This window comes from Balaenoptera acutorostrata, chromosome 2, assembly GCF_949987535.1.
Source record: "Balaenoptera acutorostrata chromosome 2, mBalAcu1.1, whole genome shotgun sequence".
Classification (NCBI taxonomy): Eukaryota; Metazoa; Chordata; class Mammalia; order Artiodactyla; family Balaenopteridae; genus Balaenoptera; species Balaenoptera acutorostrata.
The window spans coordinates 113,274,517-113,300,370 of NC_080065.1; the positions used below are offsets into that span (position 1 = coordinate 113,274,517).

Below are 25,854 nucleotides of genomic sequence, written 5' to 3' on the forward strand. Positions count from 1 at the left end.
AACTGACTTAAGAGTATCCTGAATGTTCAGAAAAAACGAAGGCAGGCAGGAAATCACACACTGACCTTCCTTTCCAATGGAAATGGAGCACATGACTAATTTCAAAACCATTAACATGTAAAAGCAGCATATTTCTTCTGAGAACATGGCACAAAGGCTCTCCAAGGAGATTGCTGGGACATGATTACCAGCAACATTTAAGTTTTCAAAAACGCACCAAGGAGGCTATTCACTAAGAGTTTGTTAGCGGCAAAGTAGCTGCTTCATTAAACTTAAATAGCCGCAGCAGGGCTGTGCCTACAGACCCAAGCTACCAAATTATACATTTCTTTTCTGGATGCTTCACTGACCTCATTATGTAGAGCGGAGAGTTTGTCATTCCAAATAAAGTGACCATCCAAGTCTTTATAAACATGTCCATCAGGTGCTTGATGAGTCTGCAGAGTGAAACACTGGGAGCCCAGTGAACTAAAAAAACAAACAAACAAAAAAACGACTTCTCTTTTTGTCGTTTCATTCTTCCCTGCTACGTGCTCACTGTCACACTTACAGAGCAGAGTAAGCAGGTGAAATGCCTGCTTCCGAGCATGAAGGAATTTTTGATTTGGGGGTTATGGCATTTTATTGAGAAACGTGTAAACACCAACGATGAACCATGGGAAGAAAAAAACCCAGACCAGCATAAGGCAAGTTGGATCCAGAGAGAGTTACAGCTTGTTCCCAATGTTCTTTTTGAAACTTATATCCAGAGTTATTTATCATTTCCCATCTACGTTATTAATTCTGATTCTCAGCCACAAGAAGTATCAGGCTAATTTTTCTTCCATTTAAGATTACTATATTTTATTTTCAGCCAGGTAAAATTCTCTAGTTCTGCTGAAGGCAAATCAAGTAACAATTATCATATTTATACATATTTTTTCCCCTCAAGAAGTACTCATGAAATTAATTCAGATTTTGGAGGCTATCCCATTTTTTTCACTTCATTTTAATTATATAGAGGAAAATGGCAATTAAAATCCCACAACAACCCTGTGTGTTCAGAGACAGCGACAGCTGAATCACACTTGTAAATAACAACTGGTCCTGCACAAGGAGCCCTGCTGAGCTAGGGGAGCCCTGGGGAAACAGAGCTGCCCGGTTGAGTTCCAGGGGCTCGGGAACAATCAGGGCACATAAGAAAAATTGAAACGTCAAGTTTAAAAAATAGAGGGGAGCAGGCAAAGCAGAATTAGATATTCACGGGATGTCACTCAGAGATGAGAAAAGTGTATGCTTCAAACGATATTCAGCGTGCCCAGTGCCAAACGGCTACCTGTTCAGCATAAGGAAGGTATGGAGGGTACGGCACACTGCCCAGGATGATGATACGGAAGGAAAATATTTTGGCTCCAAGTGAGGGCTGAATACGCTCTAAGGACTACAAGTTCTGGATTTGTGGATAGGTTCATACACATCTTCCACCAGCCTCCAAGTGAATGCCCGCCATTAAAGGAAGTTGATTTGGGGTTCATTCCAAGTCGTATCTCACCCTCCTCCACACAAACAACTCCGTACTAGCTACACAGATGTGCTCCATCTTGACAACAGCCTCCCAGAGCCTGGAATAAAGCCAGCTGTGGCTTATTTTAAGCCCCAGGGTTCCTTGGGGCTTTCCCCAGCTGCATTTCACCAAGACCATGGGGAGGTTGCAGTCTTGTTTTCTCACGGGGTAGGGTCCAAGCTCTGCATTCTGCCAGGCTCGGGGGCCCAGGTCTCCCTGCAGTGTTTGCTGGAGCCCCAGGAGACGTTTGGCTGGTAGACCTCCATTTACACACGAGGATATCCGAAGTTACTCAGCTCGCCAAGGAATAGTAAGGCGAGTGCAGAGCAAAGACCAAAACTCTTTGGATTTTGCTTTTTAGCTCTGTCTTTGGCATTATGGGTGGGCTCCCTATCATATGCTTCGTATTACTGAAAGTCCCCCAAACGCCACTTGTTCTTTCCCACGTGGTCAGAGTCTCCGGGTGTTTCTGTGTTGACTTTGTACGTACTTGGCTTTGGATTCAGGGGAACCTCTGGGAGCCTTTGTGGGGGAGGGGACAGAGACCTAGTTTTGGATCAAGGAGTCCTGACTTTGAACTGCTACTCAGGATTTACTTGGCACTCAGCCTCAGTCTCCTCCCTGACACGCTGGACCTGGGGTAGGTATGTGCCTGGCCTGTAGTGGTCACTCGGTAACCGGCAGTGCTTAAGACTGCAGTGCAGCAGGGTCAGCTCATATCAGCCGAGGACCAGGGTGGGGAAGAGAGGTCCCTTCCAGACCCTACCTCTAATCCCCTTGCCTAGCCCACCCCTCTGTAGTCATCCTTACCACCCTACCATCTTCCCAAGCGAATGTCTTATGGGGACAGAACTGCTGACAGCTCTGTTTTGACAGTCTTGTATGAACATAGGTAAAAAACACAGAAATGCTCCCTGGAATTACTCTTCTCAGCTCTTGGACACTGCTCCCCTTTCCCTCCACTACACACACACTCACACATACACACAAAAACCATAGTTTCTTTTTATTGGTTCCCTAAAATGTGTCCAATCTTTTAAACCATCAAGATATAAACAAGCACAAGAAAAAACTAATACTTAGCCAAGGACCAAGTTATCTGAGATCACTTTATCACTTAATTTCTTGACAGTTGTATACTCTGGATTCTTGTGGACCGTGAAATTGGTGGCAAATGGGGCCTCATTCGTATTGATACTTCCTATTTACCTCAGTGCAAAGCACTTCCAAACCCCTTCAAAGGGGCCTCTCAGGCCTTCTGTTTTCTAAGTAGAGCACATGCCCCCTCCCGCACTTGCTCCTCTGGCCGTCTGTCCCATCTTGCCCTGCATCTTGACATTGGTGGTTGCATTGGTCCCGCATCTTACACAGCCCACACCCATTGGAGTGTCAGCTTCATCTGGACATTTTTTAGTGTGAGAAGCAGCCCACTCTCTCCCCAAGCCTCCAGGGGAGCCGAGTGTTTAAAGTCTGCTAGAAATGCTCCAGGGCATCAGCTTACGTGGAGGGCTGTCTTCCCTTAGGCCACTCAGCCACTCAGGAGGAAGGTCCTAAATCAAATATCTGGTCTGTTCATTTCTTTGTATATTCGTCCTTGAAAAAATAATGAGTGAGGTTCCTTAACGTGATCCCGCTTGTTTGACAGAAACAAAAACCACCTTACATGGACACTGAATTAACTTATTATCCAAGACCAAACAACCAAATATTAAACCAGAGGTCTACCTTTACTTTACAATTTTCATCTGATGGTAGTTTTCCTTCAGAACAGACAAAAAAATTACACTATTAATAGCAATAGTGAGAGTCTATTTTTCTATTTTCATAGCACTATTCATTTTCTATTCTCGAATTACTTAATAAATACAGTGGGTCTTTACTGCCTTCGAGGGTGAAAATAACAGTTATACCCCTACGGAGCTCATTCATTTGCTTTATGGGCTAAAAAATCTCTAGTCTGTCACAAATTAACACAATGTTCCCAAGGACTGTGTTTTACTCTTGAATCTCCAATTTCACTAATAAATGTGAAAAACACATGTAGCCAGATAAGTCCCTGGAGACCAGCCGCTGCAGATGCTGAAGAAAGCAAGTTATTCCAGCTAAGATCAGCATTCACTTTCACACTGGAGACTATTTGTCTCCCAAATTCTCCTCCAATTGCTTGACATGAAGCAATGAAATTGGTTTCCAGTGACTACCCCCAAAATCTTAGAAAACTAGTTTTTTTTTTTTAAATAAAGGATATCTTCAAAAAAAAGAAAAAAACATACAATTTTTGATCATCAGATAATGACCTTTTTCTAATCACATCTCCAGTGGATTCCCCACCACCTCCTGAGAGAGCTGTTACTCTTTTTAAAAAAAATTTTTATCAAGAAAAATTTCCAACAAATAGGGAGAAAACTACAGTAACCCCACATATTCTTCATCATCCCAATCTAACAATTAAGATTTTGCTACACTTGTTTCACCCTTGCTTCCTTCCTTCCTTCCACCCTATTAAGATTTTTACGCAAGTCTCAGAAATTGTCATTTTACCCCTACATACTTCAGCATGAATTTCTAAAAATATGAACATTTCTTATAGAACCACAAAACCATTATCATACCTAACAAACTTAATAATTCCTTGGTATCATCTGTTACCCAAACTGTATTCAAATTTCTCCAACTGTCTTGAAAAATCTTTTATGGTTGCTTTGTTTAAATGATCCAGACAAGGTGTAACATTTGGATACATCTAAGTCCCTCTCACCTGCACACAGCCACCTCCCTTTTCCCCCTTGCCATTGTCTTGCTAAAGAAACTCACACAGGGCTCCTCTAAAGCCCCATCCCAATAGCTACGTTCTTAATTTTTCTTGTAGTATCATTTAACTTGTTCTTCTATCCCCTGTATTTTCTGGAACCTTACTGATTGGTTCAAGTTCAACTCTTCTGCAACAATAGCTCATGCTGTGTACTTACGTATTGCATCATAGCGGGCAGGCTCCTAAGATAACAATGAACCGCTTTTAGTGGGTTCAGGTGAGGGCAGCCTGATTTCCCCATTGTGGAGTTCCCCATAACATACCTAACGGTCTAATGATTGCATCCATTGATGACAGGTGCTTGAATCAATGATTTCATTTGGGGGCTACAAAATTATGCTTTTCCAATTCTAACTTCCCTTCCACATTTAGTGGCTAGAGTTCTCACGTGAAAAAGAATTTTCCTTCATCAACACTTGCAATCTGGTCATTCTGAAATACAATTTGCACAGAGAAGGCATAATAACTGCTTAATTCTTTCCTTTGACTGCCAATTTTCAGAGTAAGGAATTGGTGCTTTAGGTACATCCTATAGTAACTGAGTTGTTTTTGTTGCTTTCTATGTTATTCTTAAAGGTCCATCTGTCTTTATTGAAATTAAAAAAAAAATCAAATCACCACCCAATAACTAACCCTTCTGCTTGAGTACAGAGAACTGGATTTGTAATGAAAAAGGACACAAAATATGTCTGAGCCCAAGTCCCTGCCATTGTGTATCTCTCTTCTCACTGGAAGGCCAGGCACTGTTTCCCTTGCCTACTTTGGTATATGACTCTTGCCTTTAGGGTTCATAGAGTCTTTCTCTAGGCTGAACACTCTCTGAAGACAGAGGTCTTCTGCATTTACTGATCCCTTAGGAAAACAAGAACAATCTTAAAATCTACCCTTTTCAGCTTACTGCAGCACAGTTGACTTGGTGTCACTTGCTCCTGTGGATTTCCACTGTCTTTATCATTCACTGAATATATCTGAAGGTGCCACCAGTGTAGAAGCCAGTCAGCGGAACTACACCACTTCAGACTGACTAGCTAAGGTCATCAAGTCTGTATTAGATTTTTGGGCTTCGTCTGTGACCCATCAGGAAACCATTCCTGTCCAATGAAGGCTGCAGGTGCCATCTGGCATGGCCACACCCAGCTCCAGGCTGCAATGGTGGCACATTAACACGATGGGCAAGCTTCCACTAGGGGAAGAAAGAAACTGCATGTGGGTGAAACTTGCACATGTATAAGAAACAGCTCCTTTTTCACCTTCTCACTAATAAGGGTGAAAACATTTAGGCCATTCAGAGGTATTCGCCACAGAGGCATTTATAAGTCTTCCTTAATAACGGCTGACAAGTGTCTCTGAGATGACAGGAATCCAGGGTCTTTCTTCTTTGCTCTCTAACAGCAGAGATATTTTCTGCCCATTATTGCCTTGTTTTACTGACAGGCATCTGTCAGTTAGACATTAAAACAGAGTGATAATGGGAAGATAATATGCTGGCTTTGTCCACACACTCCAAGAGGGAAGCACTCATGAAAAAATGTGTATTTTGGTAAACCTAGAGGCTCATGTGCCCATCTGCATTTTTATCAAGTTGGAAACTGAGTATAGAATAGCAAAGCAGTGAGAAGAGGAATAACAGAGGGATGGGATCAGAGGAGATTCCTAAATGGCCCTGTAGACACCAGTGTAGGGATCCGCTGCTCTGCGCAGCAGGGGGATGGGTTAGGAAATGCTCGCCAAAGAGGATGAGCAGGATGGCAGCAGTTTTTTTCTGGCTTCACTGGAACTCACGGAGAGCTGCTGAACCAGGGAACTGGCAGAAAACATCTTCCATGGCTCTGTAAATGGAGGATGTTCACACATTCTGAAATAGCTTAAATACTCCCTTTGGAAACAGAGGTAAAAAGGGAAATGCACACTTTAAATAAACTAATAAAAGCAATTCAATTCCTACTGAGAATCTTCTAGTAAATAGTTCTCTGTCAGAAAGTAATACTGTTACTCAGATATTTGAATCTCCAGTCATACGTTCAGGCTCTGACTTCTTGGCTAATGCAAGTAAAAGCATATCCTACACATGCACACACAGACACACACAGACACACACACACACACACACGCATGCCCCGTATAATGCCATCTTTTTTTTCAATCGAATAAAACTTTAATTTATTCAATTAATGATTATAATAGAATGCCATGTTTATGCTGACAGTTCACCATAAAATCTCACCATTCTGTACTGAGCCATGGAGTCTAGAGACTACTCAAGTATAATCCCTACTGTAAAGTTCTAATATGTGTACAGTGGGAGGAAAATAGGTGCCATCGTGTTCAGTGGCAGTAGTCAACTTGAATAGGACAGAAGCCAGAAATCACCAGCCTCACCGGCAAAAAGTGTTACAATTTTCTTTTTAAATTAAAAAAATATTTTTTAAACATCTTTACTGGAGTATAATTGCTTTACAATGGTGTGTTAGTTTCTGCTGTGTAACAAAGTGAATCAGCTATATGTATACATATATCCCCATATCGCCTCCCTATCCCACCCCTCCAGGGGGACACAAAGCACTGAGCTGATCTCCCTGTGCTATGCAGCTGCTTCCCACTAGCTTTATTTTACATTTGGTAGTGTATATATGTCAATGTTACTCTCTCATTTCGTCCCAGCTTACACTTCCCCCTCCCTGTGTCCTTAAGTCCATTCCCTACGTCTGCGTCTTTATTCCTGTCCTGCCCCTAGGTTCTTCAGAACCATTTGTTTTTTAGATTCCATATATATGTGTTAGCATTTGTTTTTCTCTTTCTGACTTACTTCACTCTGTATGACAGTCTCTAGGTCCATCCACCTCACCACAAATAACTCAATTTCGTTTCTTTTTATGGCTCAGTAATATTCCATTGTATATATCTGCCACACCTTCTTTAGCCATTCATCTGTTGATGGACACTTAGGTTGCTTCCATGTCCTGGCTATTGTAAATAGTGCTGCAATGCACATTGTGGTACATGACTCTTTTTGAATTATGGTTTTCTCAGGGTATATGCCCAGTAGTCAGATGGCTGGGTCATATGGTAGTTCTATTCTTAGTTTTTTAAGGAACCTCCATACTATTCGCCATAGTGGCTGTATCAGTTTATATTCCCACCAACAGTGCAAATGGGTTCCCTTTTCTCCACACCGTCTCCAGCATTTATTGTTTGTAGATTTTTTGATGATGGCCATTCTGACCGGTGTGAGGTGATACCTCATTGTAGTTTTCATTTGCATTTCTTTAATGATTAGTGATGTTGAGCATCCCTTCACGTGTTTGTTGGCAATCTGTATATCACCTTTGGAGAAATGTCTATTTAGGTCTCTGCCCATTTTTGGATTGGGTTGTTTGTTTTTTTGATATTGAGCTGCATGAGCTGCTTGTAAATTTTGGAGATTAATCCTTTGTCAGTTGCTTTGTTTGCAGATATTTTCTCCCATTCTGAGGGTTGTCTTTGTCTTGTTTATGGTTTCCTTTGCTTTGCAAAAGCTTTTAAATTTCATTAGGTCCCATTTGTTTATTTTTGTTTTTATTCCCATTTCTCTAGGAGGTGCGTCAAAAAGGATCTTGCTGTGATTTATGTCATAGAGTGTTCTGCCTATGTTTTCCTCTAAGAGTTTTATAGTGTCTGGCCTTACATTTAGGTCTTTAATCCATTTTGAGTTTGTTTTTTGTGTATGGTGTTAGGAAGTGTTCTAATTTCATTCTTTTACATGTAGCTGTCGAGTTATCCCAGCACCATTTATTGAAGAGTCTGTCTTTTCTCCATGGTACATTCTTGCCTCTTTTATCAAAGATAAGGTGACCATATGTGTGTGGGTTTATCTCTGGGCTTTCTATCCTGTTCCATTGATCTATATTTCTGATTTTGTGCCAGTACCATACTGTCTTGATTACTGTAGCTTTGTAATATAGTCTGAAGTCAGGGAGCCTGATTCCTCCAGCTCCATTTTCCTTTCTCAAGATTGGCTTGGCTATTCGGGGTCTTTTGTGTTTCCATACAAATTATGAAATTTTTGTTCTAGTTCTGTGAAAAATGCCAGGGGTAGTTTGATAGGGATTGCGTTGAATTTGTAGATTGCTTTGGGTAGTATAGTCGTTTTCACAGTGTTGATTCTTCCAATCCAAGAGCATGGTATATCTCTCCATCTGTTTGTATCATCTTTAATTTCTTTCATCAGTGTCTTATAGTTTTCTGCATGCAGGTCTTTTGTCTCCTTAGGTAGGTTTATTCCTAGGTATTTTATTCTTTTTGTTGCAATGGTAAATGGGAGTGTTTCTTTAATTTCTCTTTCAGATTTTTCATCATTAGTGTATAGGAATGCAAGAGATTTCTGTGCATTAATTTTGTGTCCTGCTACTTTACCAAATTCATTGATTAGCTCTAGTAGTTTTCTGGTAGCATCTTTAGGATTCTTCTGTATGTATAGTATCATGTCATCTGCAAACAGTGACAGTTTTCCTTCTTTTCTGATTTGGATTCCTTTTATTTCTTTTTCTTCTCTGATTGCTGTGGGTAAAACTTCCAGAAGTATGTTGAATAATAGTGGTGAGAGTGGGCAACCTTGTCTTGTTCCTGATCTTAGTGGAAATGGTTTCAGTTTTTCACCATTGAGAACGATGCTGGCTGTGGGTTTCTCATATATGGCCTTTATTATGTTGAGGTAGGTTCCCTCTATGCCCACTTTCTGAAGGGTTTTTATCATAAGTGGATGTTGAATGTTGTCAAAAGCTTTTTCTGCATCTATTGAGATGATCGTATGGTTTTTCTCCTTCAATTTGTTAATATGGTGTATCACATTGACTGATGTGCGTATATTGAAGAATCCTTGCATTCCTGGGATAAACCCCACTTGGTCATGGCACGTAAACCCTTTAATGTGCTGTTGGATTCTGTTTGCTAGTATTTTGTTGAGCATTTTTGCATCTATGTTCATCAGTGATATTGGCCTGTAGTTTTCTTTTTTTGTGACATCTTTGTCTGGTTTTGGTATCAGGGTGATGCTGGCCTCGTAGAATGAGTTTGGGAGTGTTCCTCCCTCTGCTATATTTTGGAAGAGTTTGAGAAGGATAGTTGTTAGCTCTTCTCTAAATGTCTGATAGAATTCGCCTGTGAAGCCATCTGGTCCTGGGCTTTTGTTTGTTGGAAGATTTTTAATCACAGTCTCAATTTCAGTGCTTGTGATTGGTCTGTTTATATTTTTTATTTCTTCCTGGTTCAGTCTCAGAAGGTTGTGCATTTCTAAGAATTTGTCCATTTCTTCCAGGTTGTCCATTTTTTTGGCATAGAGTTGCTTGTAGTAATCTATCATGATCCTTTGTATTTCTGCAGTGTCATTTGTTACTTCTCCTTTTCCATTTCTAATTCTATTGATTTGAGTCTCCTCCCTTTTTTTCTTGATGAGTTTGGCTAATGGTTTATCAATTTTGTTTATCTTCTCAAAGAACCAGCTTTTAGTTTTATTGATCTTTGCTATTGTGTCCTTCATTTCTTTTTCATTTATTTCTGATCTTTATGATTTCTTTCCTTCTGCTAACTTTGGGGTTTTTTTTTTTGTTCTTCTTTCTCTAATTGCTTTAGGTGTAAGGTTAAGTTGTTTATTTGAGATGTTTGTTGTTTCTTGAGGTAGGATTGTATTGCTATAAACTTCCCTCTTAGAACTGCTTTTGCTGCATCCCATAGGGTTTGGGCGGTCGTGTTTTCATTGTCATTTGTTTCTGGGTATTTTTTGATTTCTTGTTTGATTTCTTCAGTGTATCTTGGTTATTTAGGAGTGTATTGTTTAGCCTCCATGTGTTTGTATTTTTTACAGATTTTTTCCTGTAATTGATATCTAGTCTCATAGCATTGTGGTCAGAAAAGATACTTGATACGATTTCAATTTTCTTAAATTTAACAAGGCTTGATTTGTGACCCAAGATATGATGTATCCTGGAGAACGTTCCATGAGCACTTGAGAAGAAAGTGTTTTCTGTTGTTTTTGGATGGCATGTCCTACAAATATCAGTTAAGTCCATCTTGTTTAATGTATCATTTAAAGCTTGTGTTTCCTTATTTATTTTCATTTTGGATGATCTGTCCATTGGTAAAAGTGGGGTGTTAAAGTCCCCTACTATTATTGTGTTACTGTCAGTTTCCCCTTTCATGGTTGTTAGCATTTGCCTTTTGTATTGAGGTTTTCCTATGTTGGGTGCATAAATATTTACAATTGTTACATCTTCTTGGATTGATCCCTTGATCATTATGTAGTGTTCTTCTTTGTCTCTTGTAATAGTCTTTGTTTTAAAGTCTATTTTGTCTGATATGAGAATTGCTATACCAGCTTTCTTTTGATATCCATTTGCATGGAATATCTTTTTCTATCCCCTCACTTTCAGTCTGTATGTGTCCCAGGTCTGAAGTGGGTCTCTTGTAGACAGCATATATACGGGTCTTGTTTTTGTATCCATTTAGCTAGTCTATGTCTTTTGGTTGGAGCATTGAATCCATTTACATTTAAGGTAGTTATCGATATGTATGTTCCTATTGCCATTTTCTTGTTTTGGGTTTGTTATTGTAGGTTTTTTCCTTCCCTGTGTTTCCTACCTAGAGAAGTTCCTTTGGCATTTGTTGTTAAGCTGGTTTGGTGGTGCTGAATTCTCTTAGCTTTTGCTTGTCTGTAAAGGTTTTCATTTCTCTGTCGAATCTGAATGAGATCCTTGCTGGGTAGAGTAATCTTGGTTGTAGGTTTTCCCCTTTCATCACTTTAAATATGTCCTTCCACTCCCTTCTGGGTTGCAGAGTTTCTGCTGAAAGATCAGCTGTTAACCTTATGGGGATTCCCTTGTATGTTATTTGTTGCTTTTCCCTCGCTGCTTTTAATATTTTTCCTTTGTATGTAATTTTTGATAGTTTGATTAATATGTGTCTTGGCGTGTTTCTCCTTGGATTTATCCTGTATGGGATTCTCTGTGCTTCCTGGACTTGATTGACTATTTTCTTTCCCATATTAGGGAAGTTTTCAACTATAATCTCTTCAAATATTTTCTCAGTCCCTTTTTTTCTCTTCTTTTTCTGGGACCCCTATAATTTGAATGTTGGTGAGTTTAATATTGTCCCAGAGGTCTCTGAGACTGTCCTCAATTCTTTTCATTCTTTTTTCTTTATTCTGCTCTGTGGTAGTTATTTCCACTATTTTATCTTCCAGGTCACTTATCCATTCTTCTGCCTCAGTTATTCTGCTATTGATCCCTTCTAGAGAATTTTAAAATACATTTATTGTGTTGTTCATCATTGTTTGTTTGCGCTTTAATTCTTCTAGGTCCTTGTTACACATTTCTTTCATTTTCTCCATTGTATTTCCAAGATTTTGGATCATCTTTACTATCATTACCCTGAATTCTTTTTCAGGTAGGCTGCGTATTTCCTCTTCATTTGTTTGGTCTGGTGGGTTTTTACCTTGCTCCTTCATCTGCTGTGTATTTCTCTGTCTTCTCATTTTGCTGAATTTACTGTGTTTGGGGTCGCCTTCTCGCAGGCTGCAGGTTTGTTGTTCCAGTTGTTTTAGGGTCTGCCCCCCAGTAGCTAAGGTTGGTTCAGTGGGTTGTGTAGGCTTCCTGGTGGAGGGGACTGGTGCCTGTGTTCTGGTGGATGAGACTGGATCTTGTCTTTCTTGTGGGCAGGACCGCGTCCAGTGGTGTGTTTTGGGGTGTCTGTGAACTTATTATGATTTTAGGCAGCCTCTCTGCTAATGGGTGGGGCTGTGTTCCTGTCTTGCTAGTTGTTTGGCATAGGATGTCCAGCACTGTAGCTTGCTGGTTTTTGAGTGTAGTTGGGTCTTAGGGTTGAGATGGAGATCTCTGTGAGAGCTTTCGCCATTTGATATTACGTGGGGCTGGGAGGGCTCTGGTGGACCAATGTCCTGAACTTGGCTCTCCCACCTCAGAGGCACAGGCCTGAGACCCAGCCAGAGCACCAAGACCCTGTCAGCCACTCAGCTCAGAAGAAAAGGGTGAAAAAAAAAGAAAGACAGAAAAAAAATAAAGTAAAATAAAATAAAGTTATTAAAAAATTATTAAAAATAAAAATGTAATAAAAAAAAGGAAAGAAAGAACAACCAAACCAGAAGACAAATCCACCAATGATAGCAAGCACTAAAAACTGTACAAAAAAACAAAAACAAAACCAAAAATGGATAGGCAGAACCCTAGGACAAATGGTAAAAGCAGAGCTATACAAACAAAATCACACAAAGAAGCATACACATACACACTTACAAAAAGAGAAAAAGGAAAACATATATATATTAAAAAAAAAAAGAGAGCAACCAAATCAATAAACAAATCTACCAATGATAATAAGGTCTAAATACTAAACTAAAATAAACATAAAACCAGAAACAAATTAGATGCAGAAAGCAAACCCCAAGTCTACAGTTGCTCCCAAAGTCCACGGCCTCTATTTTGGGATGATTCGTTGTCTGTTCAGGTATTCCACAGATGCAGGGTACATCAAGGTGATTGTGGAGATTTAATCCACTGCTCCTGAGGCTGCGTGGAGAGATTTCCCTTTCTCTTCTTTGTTTGCACAGCTCCTGGGGTTCAGCTTTGGACTTGGCCCTGCCTCTGCGTGTATGTTGCCTGAGGGTGTCAGTTCCCTGCTCAGACAGGATAGGGTTAAAGTAGCAGCTGATTAGAGGGCTCTGGTTCACTCAAGCTGGGAGGAGGGAGGGGTACGGAATGCACAGCGAACCTGCGGTGGCAGAGGCCAGCGTGACGTTGCAACAGCTTGAGGCGCACTGTGTGTTCTCCTGGGGAAGTTGTCCGAGGATCATGGGACCCTGGCAGTGGTGGGCTGCACAAGCTCCCAGGAGGGGAAGTGTGGATAGTGAGCTGTGCTTGCACACAGGCTTCTTGGTGGCTATAGCAGCAGCCTTAGCGTTTTATGCCTGTCTCTGGTGTCCATGCTGATAGCCGCGGCTCGCACCTGTCTCTGGAGCTCGTGTAGGTGGTGCTCTGAATCCACTCTCCTTGCGCACCCCGAAACATTGGTCTCTTGCCTCTTAGGCAGTTCCAGACTTTTTCCCAGACTCCCTCCTGGCTAGCTGTGGCGCACTAGCCCCCTTCAGGCTGTGTTCACGCAGTCGACCCCAGTCCTCTCCCTGGGATCTGACCTCCAAAGCCTGAACCTCAGCTCCCAGCCCCCACCTGCCCCGGGGGGTGAGCAGATAATCCTCTCAGGCTGGTGAGTGCTGGTCAGCAGTGATCCTCTGTGCAGGAATCTCTCCACTTTGCCCTCTGCACCTCTGTTGCTGCGCTCTCCTCCATGGCTCTGAAGCTTCCCCCCCCCACCCACCCACTGTTTCCAACAATGAAGGGGCTTCCTAGTGTCTGGAAACTTTTCCTCTTTCACAGCTCCCTCCCAGAGGTGCAGGTCCTGTCCCTATTCTTTTGTCTCTGTTTTTTCTGTTTTCTTTTGCCCTACCCAGGTACGTGGGGAGTTTCTTGCCTTTTGGGAAGTCTGAGGTCTTCCGCCAGCATTCAGTAGGTGTTCTGTAAGAGTTGTACCACATGTAGATGTATTTTTGATGTATTTGTGGGAAGGAGGGTGATCTCCACGTCTCACTCCTCTGCTGTCTTGAAGGTCCCCCAATTTTTTTTTAAAAACAAAGTTGGGGAAGGTTATTTTCTGCAGTGATTCAGCACGTGAGCCTTGGAACTGGACACCTTTGGTTTGAGTTCCAGATTTTCCATCTATCAGTTTTGTCTTCTCAAATGGTGGGATAAAATGGTGCCCATCTCACATTTGAGGATTCAATGGGATAATGTATATAAAGTGCCTAGCATAGAGCTTGGCACACAGCAAACACTGCTACCTTCAATACTGTGCTAGGGCCACAGCAACTTCAGATGTCTCTAGGGTAAACTGTTGTTTGCGATATTTCTGCTCAAGCCAACAGATGTTGATCACATTTATCACAATACTGATACTAATATGGGAAGAAACACAGTACTTTGAGAGGCACAGTGGAGGATCAGAAAAAAGCATGAGCTTAGGAATCAGGCACATGGCTTTGAATACTGGCTCTTGCCACCAGCTCCTAGGGTTCAATCTTGGATAAGCTGCTTCTCTGCATGTCAAGTTGCCCACGTGTGAAAAAGTAGAGGATGGCTGACTTCCTTACAGAGTAATTGGGCAGTTAGCCCACAGGGTATGTAAAATGCTCTGCCCAGTGGGGGACCCGCTCAGTGGTAGCTCCCATTATTATTAGAATGTTATATAAGGCTCTGGAGACTGACAGAGGTGGGCCTCATGAATGCTGCCACTAGATAGTGTGATCCTGGACTGGGGCGGACAGGTCAGAACTTGCCAGGGGAACTTTTGGGTGGGACTAAACACACATATCCAGGCACATCAGGAATCTAAAGAAATTAAGTGCTACTGGAAGGTGAAGTGTGCAGAGTCTATTATCTTAAAACACAGCATCAATACAATACAGAATAGAAGATTATCTCCCTTTGTCTAGAGGGCATATATGAGGCTCTGGGGAGCCAGGTGGGCCACTATAGCTCTTGGAACTTTCCCTTTATCCTCCCTGGGTTTACTCAAGAGCTAGGTACCATTTGGCCCCAGAATGAGATAACTACTCTGAGGCATTTAGCATTGGGGACGATGTGTCTTTGCTCTTTCCTAACAATAAAGGGAGAATCAAATTGAGTTTGTAATTCCACTTCCATCTGTTGATGCCAACATTCCTAGAACCAGGCACTCTCTTTATCTTGTTTACACAGTACTCAGCACAGGGCCCACTTAGATGTTTACTAGGTACATTAGGGAGAAATGGATGTTCTTTTAATAAAACAGGGATATGTGGACAGAGAAATTTACAACTTTTTGGATATCTGGGTCATAAGGATCTGCACACCTGAAAGAGGCTGGAATAAACTGTGTCATGATTTTTATTAAGTTCTACTTTCAAGGTGACATAAAATATGTGTCCTGTCTGCTAGGGGAGAAAATGCAACCAAAGCTAATTCATGATGACAGTGTGTATGGATGCAAATGAGGCATGCTGATTTCTCCTGCTTCATCTGTTCATAAATTGGACTCACTTCTTAGATTTACAAACGATGATCACTATGGTAAATTCAGTAATAAAATTTTCTGCTCTAAACATGGCATTCTCCTCAGTATCTCTTTAGAGCTCTTAAGTGGTTTTGATGTACATGAAAGTAAAAGCTAGGGGAATTAAAAATTACACAAATAATGAAGATGAGTTCCTAGGTGAATTACCCATTACTGTGGAGGTTTTTGAATATTTTCATTAAAAAGAGTAAAAAGGCCATTTAAAGATACTTGTGTATCTACAAATGATTGTGAAGTCATTGTCTTTATTTCTTTCCAACTCCCATAAGCCTCTTTTATTAGTTTCAAGGAATAAAGCTCCAATCTGCTTCAGTAAGCTGCATTATTTTTTAAAGTACAAAACATACATGGTTTCTTTACATGAGCAATCTTCTTTAATGGCAATGCAGTCACTGGGAAGACTGCATTAAAAGGTATGTTTTATAGATCCTCCCTCCACCTTCTATACCTCTCTACTTTCTTTTTAAAAAGAATATTAACACAAAAATAAACTCAAAATGGATTATAAACCTAAATGTAAGGCCAGACACTATAAAACTCTTAGAGGAAAACATAGGCAGAACACTCTGTGACATAAATCACAGCAAGATCCTTTTTGACCCAACTGCTAGAGAAATGGAAATAAAAACAAAAATAAACAAATGGGACCTAATGAAACTTAAAACCTTTTGCACAGCAAACGGAACCATAAACAAGATGAAAAGACAACCCTCAGAATGGGAGAAAATATTTGCAAACAAAGCAACTGACAAAGGATTAATCTCCAAAATATACAGGCAGCTCATGCAGCTCAACACGAAAAAAACAAACAACCCAATCCAAAAATGGGCAGAAGATATAAATAGACATTTCTCCAAAGGCGATATACAGATTGCCAACAAACACGTGAAAGGATGCTCAACATCACTAATCATTAGAGAAATGCAAATCAAAACTACAATGAGGTCTCACCTCACACTGGTCAGAATGGCCATCATCAAAAAATCTAGAAACAATAAATGCTGGAGAGAGTGTGGAGAAAAGGGAACCCTCTTGCACTGTTGGTGGGAATATAGATTGATACAGCCACTATGGAGAACAGTATGGAGGTTCCTTAAAAAACTAAGAATAGAACTACCATATGACCCAGCCATCTGACTACTGGGCATATACCCTGAGAAAACCATAATTCAAAAAGAGTCATGTACCACAATGTTCATTGCAGCACTATTTACAATAGCCAGGACATGGAAGCAGCCTAAGTGTCCATCGACAGATGAATGGATAAAGAAGATGTGCATATATAGAATGGAATATTACTGAGCCATAAAAAGAAACGAAATTGAGTTATTTGTGGTGAGGTGGATGGACCTAGAGACTGGCATACAGAGTGAAGTAAGTCAGAAAGAGAAAAACAAATACCGTATGCTAACACATATATATGGAATCTAAAAAAAAAAAAAAAAAGGTTCTGAAGAACCTAGGGGCAGGACAGGAATAAAGACGCAGACGTAGAGAATGGACTTGAGGACACGGGGAAGGGGGAAGGGTAAGCTGGGATGAAGTGAGAGAGTGGCATGGACATATATACACTACCAAATGTAAAATAGATAGCTAGTGGGAAGCAGCCACATAGCACAGGGAGATGAGCTCGGTGCTTTGTGACCACCTAGAGGGGTGGGATAGGGAGGGTGGGAGGGAGACGCAAGAGGGAGGGGATATGGGGATATATGTATATGTATAGCTGATTCACTTTGTTATACAGCAGAAACTAACACACCGTTGTAAAGCAATTATACTCCAATAAAGATGTTTAAAAAAAAAGTATTAAGATCCGCTTCTTTTTCACAAGTATCTGGCATAATATTTGCTGACTCATTCAATGAATAAATGAATTCACTGTCTTGATATCAAATTCTGGATCCAGGTTATCAAGTCACACAATCAGGGCTGATATAGACCTCCACTTTAGAAATACAATACACTCTATCTGGCTTAACTTCTAAGTAGTCTAGTATCCCCTCTACTATTTGATAGTTACCTATATTTTAATCTTTTTCTTGAATTTTGAATAATCCTTACGTTCATCCCCAAACTTGAAACCAGGCACTCCTATCTATCTAATAGATAGTCTAATGACTATCTACAGGTCATTTTGGAATGGTAACCAGCAGACCATGAATTTGAACTCTTAACTTGGAAATGACTTGCAAGCATCTCTAAAACAAAGAATTTCTAATTCCCTTCCTCACTTGTCCCTATGCATGTAGTCTTCTTAAGTTGGCATGGAGGATACTGTTGAAAAATGAAATGAAAAATGAAAATAAAAATTGAATGAATGTAATGAATAAATGACTGAATGAGTAGACAAAGATACATAATACTTCAGAAGTAAAGCAATTCCCATTTTCCTATCAAGTCAGGACACTTTGAAAGTATAGAAAAGGAGGCTCTTGGGTCGAAGATCTTATCCTGTCTACCCAGGCCCAGGTTCCTGATTTGCTGTATGAGGCAGAAGCATGGTGCAAGCTGCATGTTTCTGGCATCCTGATTTGGGACTCAAGGGTATATTTTTCCCAGTGGGGATAAAATGGCTGGCTAGAGTTGAAATGGTACCCTTACTTCCACATTCAGAAACACTATTATGTGAGTGGGCTCTTAAGAGCTGGTGTTGGAATCTAACCATCACATCATCAGGTTTCTATATGTCACAACATACCATGTTTGCAAGTTAAGGGAAGCCTGCCCATTCTGTTTCTGAATGACGTGAAGTAGCAAAACCACCAGAAAAAGCTCCTGTCCTAAAGAAAAAAAAATTGCTATTTCAGTCCCCTGAAGCTGTTGGTTTGGGTAGACAGGCAGGCAAAGGTGGCACAAGAGTGTAAGTGTGATGGTTAATTTTATGTGTCAACTTGACTGGGCCACAGGGTGCCCAGATATTTGGTCAAATAATATTCTGGGTGTTTCTGTGAGGGTATTTTTGGATGAGTTTACATTTAAATTGATAGATTGAGCAAAGCAGATTGCCTTCCCTAATGTGGGTGGGCCTTGTCTAACCAGTGGAAGATCTAAATAAAACTAAATGTTGATTCTCCCCTAAATAGGGGGGAATTCCTCCTGCCTAACTGCCTTTGAGCTGGGATATTGGTTTTTTCCCTACCTTCAGCTTTGAAATAAAACACTGGCTCTACCTAGGTCTCAAACCTGCCAGCCTTTGGAAGGGAGCTTATGCCATTGACTCTCCTGGGTCTCCAGCTTGCCAACTCACCCTGCAGATCTTGGTATTGGTCAGACTCCATAATTGCGTGAGCCTTATAATAAATCCCTGTCTGTCTATCTATCTATCTATCAAATCTATCATCTCCCTCCTATCCTGTTGGTTTTGTTTCTCTGGAGAGTACTGACTAACATAGCAGGAAGCACCAAAGAGCTGATAACCTAAAAAATATATATGTATATACATGTATATATGGCTTTAAAATCCATGAAGTAAAATTTAAGCAAATTCCCAATTACCTTCTTGTTGATGCTCAGGCTATTGTAAAAAGTAATGCACGATCCCGGATCACACACTAAGAGAGTGGGTGACAGGGTTCTGCCAGGCAGAAAAGTCACAGGTTCTTCTCAGCACATGAGGAGCCCTCACACACACCGAAAAGTAATTCGGAAGTGTGTATCAATGGCCTTAAAATGGTTGTGCCTTCCCTTTTAGGAATATCTTTTTAAGACGTAATGTTTGAACCTCTTCTTAGGGAATCTATTTTAGGGACATAATCAGAAATGCAAACAAGGACTTAGGCACAACCTGCAGTGCTCTTTTATAAAGTGCAGTATTCCTTTTAGTAGCACAAGACAACTGTCCAACAGTTGGGGAAAGGTTAAATAAATGGAGTACCTCCAAAAATGTATTGTTAGTGGGACCATCAACATTAGTTTTATAATCAACATTTAATGGCACTGAAAATACAATACAAGGCTATGTGGGGGAAAAAAAAGTAGACTATACAAGTATTTATACCTATAATTTCAACTACCAAAGACAGAAAGATGGTTTATCAATGTGTGAACAGTGGTTCTCTCCGGGTAGTAAGTGATTCTTATTTTATTTTTAATGTTTATGCTTTTCGTATTTTCTAAAATTAAAAAAATTTTTTTATTGTATTTAGAAAAAAAGGATGAGCATATAACATTTTAGAGCCCTCAAGAGGGGAAGTATATTAAACCACTTCCTGAGAAAACAAACAATAAACACAAAGACCAAACCAGCCAAACCCAAACTCAAAAAAAGCACATGCCCTCATCATAAATAATCCAAAAAGTAGCCAAAAGGATTTCCTTTATTCCATAGGTGCAGACATGACATTACAGATCTTCAGAGAAGGAAATTCGACAGCCCCCATCCACAGCAGCCTGCCCCAGGAAATGGCTAGTCCAGTGGGACGATCCCTGGGTCGGGTCCCAGAGGCCCCAGTCTCTTTGCTGCTGACTGGTTGGGGCCACCAGGGTGTTGTTTACTCTCCCTCAGCTTCGGTTCTTTCATCAGGAGTACATGAGAACTAAATCCACCTCTATGAGCTACACTGGGGGTTGTCAGAATAAAATGAAGTGGTAACTTCACAACTATCCCCAAGTGCAAAGTACTGTAGCAGTGTGACCAACGGTCATCAAGGTCCCCACCACCAGGTTCATGACTGAATCCTCCGGTGGCCCCTCCTACTCCCCTGGTGCCAGCCACAGATGTCAACAGTGGAGAGACAAAATGACCCAGACGGGATGCTCTCTCTCTCTCTTTTTCCCCCATATAAATACAATGTGCCCTAAATTAACATCTGGTTGACTTTTTTCTTTTTTAACCAGAAACATGTCAATTTAGATTAAAACCCCATACTTAATGTGAGTCATAGCCTTGCTAGAGAAGACAAATGTATAAACAGAAGCTGTAATAACCAGCCAAGCTTTTCTAAAGCATCATTTACCATTCCTGTTTGGAATTGTTATAATTGCCTGGCCATCAACTGTATATTTAAACCACGTGGTCTTATGAGAATTGACGAGCATTTTCACCTCTGTTTCATAAATGAGGAAACCAAAGCAAAGGGATTTTATGATTTTCTCCACACCCTAGTGGAAGAATCTGATAACTCCATCTCTGACCCCAATTTCTGTGCCTTGTTACCACTATTATTATTTAATACGGACCAAATGCATATATGATGCAAGGTACCCCTAGTCATTCTGGCTGGGGTGCGAGGGGGTGAGAAGGAGAAGTAGGGAAAGGGAAATTAAAAAAGTGAAAACCCTTTTCCCCAAAGTTAAGGTTAACACAGTAGGTGATTTCTCCAGTTATGACAAATCTTTGATATTCCACAAAAGAATTCCTGAGTGTCCTAATAACACTGAGTAGGATTGAATGCTTAAAGGGAAAGTACATGTTCTTTTGATTAGACTCAAATTTGGAAACAGGAAGAATTCTTGGTATTTAATGGTTGGGCAAGACAGCGTGTAATGGTTGCAAGATTTCATGATTGAATCTTACAATATACATTTGTAGTGGCTATCACATTGATGTGTACCTCAGATTTTTTTCAGTATACATTTTACTTAGAGGTGAGTAGAACATAATTCTCAGTTGATCATAATTCTCATAATTCTCTGTTGATCTGATTTTATACAACTTTTTTTTTAATGAGTAGGGCACAAAAGTAGAAAACAATTTTAAAAACCTTGAAGCCGAATCACCTTCCTTAGTATTCCCAAAGGCTCACACTGTGGATGAAACTTATCTGTGAATCATCACACGTTTTTATAAGCATCACAATTCATCCACTTCCCATCTTGTGCAATGATTTAATTTTCTCCACAGCACTTTAGAACTGTGGGCTAGAAAGTTCTGTGAGCTGTCCTACTGAATTACAGAAAATTAGAATCCGGTTTGAGGGAAATAACGTCACATGTGCATTACAATGAAGAAAATGTAACATTTCCTCGGTTTCACAGAAGCCAAAATAAGTAATTTTTCTTATTTCTTACAGACAACAAGAAAAACCCACCTTGATCTCCTTTGCTATTAAAATCAGGTATTTTGGGAGTGGGGTTGGAAATCAAAGATTGTTCTCCCATTGAATGAAAGTGAATTCTGTGGATACAGCAGTCACTGAAGTTGCAAATGGCTTTTTTTCTTAGAAAAACCTTATAAAGATTGCCAGAGGTTTCCCCCTTTTTGGATATTGTGTAATAATAGCTCATGTACAAATTCCTGTTAACATCCATCTACAAACATAACCTTATGCTACGGTTGATTTTAACAGGTGACCCTCAACTTAAATACCATTAGTATTATTTATTCATTGACAACTCCATCCTCTTGGCTATACTTTCCCTATATGAAAAGGCTGGATCAACATCTCATCCATATAATCCCACCTTTCATGCCCTTTCCTGAAAGGAAGGCTTCCCTATTGGTATAAACTTTTTGGCCAGGGTGAGCAAAAGGTCTCAGAAGTGGCTGGGATGGGAGAACACTTACTAATACTTCCCTGGCTGCCACCCATTTCTTCATTCCCTTCTTATCCCCGACCCCTTCCTATATCATCTGTGCTGGGTGTTCAGCCTTCAGTATGATTCCTTTTTGAACATGGTACAGTATTAATAAAATAGAGAATTGTAATTCTCTTAGAAGGACTGGAAGAAATTCCTGTTAGCGCTTTGAGAATAATTGTTGTAATTATAAAACATAGTTGTAATTTTAACAGCCAGAGACTCTTCTGGACTAACAGTACATAAGCCCCAAATCTAAGACTTGAATAGAAAGGAAATCCAAATGCAGCTGATTCTTTTTATTTGAGGTAGTTATGCTTAATAAATTGTCGAGAACACTGAATTAGGGAATACTGGACCTTTGCTCCTAGGGGAAAGACAGGGTCAGCTTCCTGTGAGCCTCTGGTCACATTTTCATCAATTGATCAATATATAGCCTTGCTTCATGTGTGTTTCTGTTTAAAGATATCTTATTTAGTATATATTGTTGATTCACTAACATTGACCTCAGGGCTAACAATACTATAACTCATGCTTGAATGAGATTTATCTAACTCACATTTTCTGCATAAGACACATCAGAGCCTTCTTGTGCATAGGAACAGGTAGACAGCACTTCAGCACTATGCTTGGGCCATTTGAAAGAGCAAAATTAGCAACAAAAAACACAAAAGTAGAATGTGAAGAAGACACTTGTTCACAGTATGAGAGTTGAAACAAGAAGGCAGGGCAGAGCGCTGCCTTGTTTGACCTCGGCTGGGAATGTGTGCACAGGGTGACTCAAAATTTTCACTGCCCTGTGCTTGTCTGTATATTGCAGTGAAAACACTACAATGATTGATTTTGGGTTACCAATAAATTTCAGCAAGTAGGTGTAAATTGTCAAATATGGAATCCACGAATAATAAGGATCAAATGTAGAAATTCTGCCTTTTATCCAACAGCAGATCATGCTTTGTTTATCTCCTTTTCTCCTAAGCACTGATAGTCTCAATTAGTGATCTCTCATGCTGAACACTGAGAAATATCTTTATGCTAGATGGCCATTACAATTGTAGTGCAACTGTATATTATTTATTTGCGTGCTTGTTTTTGTTTTATTTTTTCAAGTAGATGAGTGTTAGAAGCTTTGATTTTCAGAAACTAATGAACGTTACTCTGAGTGGTAGAAAATATAAAACGACAAGTTCACATAATTTCCTCCAATTCCCTGTTACAGAAAAAGATGAAGTGTTGAGTCTGAGTTCTGATTTGAAAAGATACAGAAGTTAATTTTTATAATTCAGGTAAAACTACCAGTACTGCATTATAACTTATTCTGGTTTGGAAATGGTATGCTCAGAATTTGGTAGAAGAATGATGACTAATTCCTAAATGCTCTAGAGAGGGAGAGATTCTGAACTGAACATGTGAAAATGAGGCTTCTGTCTTCTTAAGCCCTTTTGTCCTGAGTTGCATTTCAGGAACTAACACTCCAGATAGGATTAGAAGTTCAAACCTATTTTTAAAAAGTTGTCATCTTCTCTAAACTGTGGAGAAAATTTTTGACACCATCCACCCAATAAGCAGGTGTAATAAATAGAAAAAAAAAAAAACAGCAACAGGTGGGAAAATTCACACTTGTTAGAAACAGTTTCAGACTTGTGCTTGGGTTTTCAAAACTTAAGCCAAAGCATGTGTGGTATGTGATAATAGTGTCCCATGGAGTAGAATCTGAATAAGGCAAGACTGACTTGCATCTAGGTCTAGGGCAGCATTAAAGTAAGATTCTGGCAGACTCACTGTTTGCATTTGGGTCAGGACCCCAGGAAAGCACATTCATTCGTTCATTTGTTGGTTCCTTGGAGGAAGTGCCGTGGAAGTGTCTGGGGGCCCTTCTGTTGGTGGAGCTGCCGACAGTCACCCTGACCACACCACCACTATTGTTTCATCCCAGACAGGTTCCCAGGCACTCCACTTGTGGAAGACGTCCAGGAAGGAAATGAAAGTTAAGTGCTATAAGGTATAAGCATGCAATGAGGGTATCTTATAATAACAACAAACAGATCATCCCAGCTAATCTTCTAAACAGCCCTGTGCAATATCAGTTATTATTGCTGGTTTATAGAATACTGGTGTTGTCTGAGACTCAAGGTTGCAGTCTTCCTGTCTTGTGCCTCTTACCTAAAATGAACTTCATAGCTATCTTAGAGTCCGAAAGTAAGCCTTCTTGAGCATCTTGAGCTATTTAATCACACTGTAGCTTTAAAAAAAACGGCGTCGCATCACAGTTTCTACCATTCTCCATGTTGTTTAAGAAGCAATGAAAATCTTGAAAGCCATTTCAAGACATTGAAAATACAGTGACAATATGGCCATTGTCGTATTTACTGATGAAACCTTAACTTTTAAGGGGATCTACTAGTTATCCTAGGCCAGGAGTCCGCAAATCTTTTCTTTACAGGGCCAAAGTGTAAATATCTTAGGCTTTGCAGGCCATTTGATCTCTGTCACAACTCTTCAACTCTGCAACTGTAACATCAAAACAGCCATAGACAATAGTAAACGAATAAGCATGGCTATAAAAAACTTTAAATAAAATGTTATTTATGGACACTGAATTTCATATAATTTTCCCAAGTCATAAAGCATTAGTCTTTGTTTTTGTTTTGTTAAAAACCATTTAAGAATCTAAAGACCGTTCTCTTGGTTCAAAAAAGCAAACATAGTCCCTGCCTGAATGGAGTTTACCATCTAAAGTGATGACTGTGGACACAGACATAAAAGCAAAACACAGAGAAATAAGTATAACCAGACATGGAAAGAAAACAGGAGAGGATAAGTCATGTACATTAGATGGAGTTTAATGTCTCTGTATGTTTTATTCAAGATGGTACTTTGCAAAGTATATCTTACGCTTTGTAAAGCCACCGGTAAATTTACATGGAGAAGGAAAATCATCAGAGCTCTCTACGAGACAAGTCCAAGTGGTCACTGGCTTCCACTTTAACTCTGTGACTGTCTCAGGACAGTTTTTTTTACATGTTTTAGAACTTCCTCAGAAACAGTAAAATATTCCTGAGCTCAAAGGCTGGATGGCATTGTAGCCCTACTAATGGCACTTGCACTATTGGCAAGGCTTTCTTTTCCTATGATTTACATCAATAAAAGATGCTTAATCACCTCAGTGTCATAAAAAAAAACACTGATAAAATGATAGAAGGTAACAAAAGGTATAAAAACAATACTGAGTGTTCACTCCATGACAAGCACTGCTCTAAGCATTTAACATGAATTATCTTATTTAATCCTCAATCAATTATCTGAGGGACTATGCAAAAAAAATTGTTAGTAGTAGGAAATGATGGCATTAAAAATATTACAGGCTCAAGGTCACACAGCGAAGAGGTGGAATAGGATTTGAACCCAGGTGTCAAATTCCTGAACCTCTGCTCTTAACCACTCACAATCCCACCTCCCAATACCAGGAGATCTTGCATTAACAGCTGTCACTCCCTTGGTATTCCTTTCCCAAGATACGGTGTCATGTGTGCTGGCCCCTGGTGTCATGTGTGCTGGCCCCCATGCGTGTGCACGCAAACACACAAACATCATACCCGGACACTCTTCCCTGCACCATTACCCTCCCCAATTCTACCTGTGCATGTGTCCAAATATCTGCTTTCACACTGTGAGCAGGTATGTTGATACGGGAAGTCACCCTGAATAATAAAGGAATGTGGGGCTAGAACTCAGGGGACCTTGGTTCTAGCTCAGGTATGAACTGTGTGACCCCCTATGTAGATCACTTCACCCCTGGGAGACAGTTTCTTCATCTACTGAATAACACCTG

The 25,854-nt window shown here is 40.2% G+C and overlaps 1 protein-coding gene across 2 annotated transcripts in view; it reads right to left on the reverse strand.

Moving 5' to 3' along the window:
- The window catches only part of MARCHF3 (membrane associated ring-CH-type finger 3), a 152,327-nt gene that overhangs the window by 46,726 nt on the left and 79,747 nt on the right, over positions 1-25,854 (reverse strand). Inside the window, exon 1 of one of the 2 annotated variants that reach the window (XM_007188502.3) lies at positions 351-440. The exons of the other annotated variant lie outside the window; for it this stretch is intronic. The gene's annotated coding sequence lies outside the window, so the exon portion shown is untranslated. Of the gene's footprint in view, positions 1-350; positions 441-25,854 lie in introns of those variants that run through there. 2 annotated transcript variants of the gene reach the window in all.